This window comes from Tupaia chinensis, unplaced genomic scaffold (assembly GCF_000334495.1).
Source record: "Tupaia chinensis unplaced genomic scaffold, TupChi_1.0 Scaffold149922_1, whole genome shotgun sequence".
In the NCBI taxonomy this organism is placed as follows: Eukaryota; Metazoa; Chordata; class Mammalia; order Scandentia; family Tupaiidae; genus Tupaia; species Tupaia belangeri.
In genome coordinates this window covers 1,297,409-1,298,076 of record NW_006209766.1, presented here as the reverse complement: position 1 = coordinate 1,298,076, position 668 = coordinate 1,297,409, and the positions used below count along the sequence as shown (strand labels likewise).

Here is a 668-nt window from a genome sequence, read left to right as displayed (position 1 = left end):
CGAGGAGTGCGCGCTGCGGGCGGCGCACCCAGGGAGAGCCCCGCGACAGGCGCGTGAAGCGCGAGACGCGAGATGACACCCACCAGGCCGCTGCCAGTTCTGAAACCAGCTCAGGAGCTGCCTGGTCACTCAGCATCCAGGAAACCAACCTAGGCCCGGCCTTGGAGGTCCATGCTGTCAAAAAGGAGGTGAGCACCCAGGCAGATCCGGTGGCCGCCTAAGTCATCAACCCCATGTCCTTGAGAGAGTGAGAAGAGGAACAGGAAACGCTGGCGACTGCGGAGGAAAAGCGCCTGCTGAGTCGAAAGGTGGGCAAGATGAGGACACTGGGGGTGGAGGACCCCTGGCTGGACGACACTGCAGCCTGGATGGAGAGGAGCCAGAAACTCACACCCAAGGAAGCTTTCCGGCAGCTGTGCCATCGTTTCCATGGCAAGGGCTCAGGCCAGATGAAGACGGAGCGGCGCATGAAGAAGCTGCATGAGGAGGGACTCCTAAAGAAGATGAGCTCCAGTGACACACCACTGGGTACCGTGGCTCTGCTCCAGGAAAAGCAGAAGGCCCAGAAGAGTCCGTACATCGTGCTCAGCGGCAACAGCAAAACCATGAACTCGAACACCATCACCCAGAGAAGCCAGCCCCTGGTCCTCTTCACAACTTTAATATAA

The 668-nt window shown here is 59.4% G+C and overlaps 1 pseudogene; it reads left to right on the top strand.

Moving 5' to 3' along the window:
* Positions 1-64: 64 nt before the first annotated feature.
* Positions 65-668, top strand: LOC102476098 (U4/U6.U5 tri-snRNP-associated protein 1 pseudogene; annotated as a pseudogene).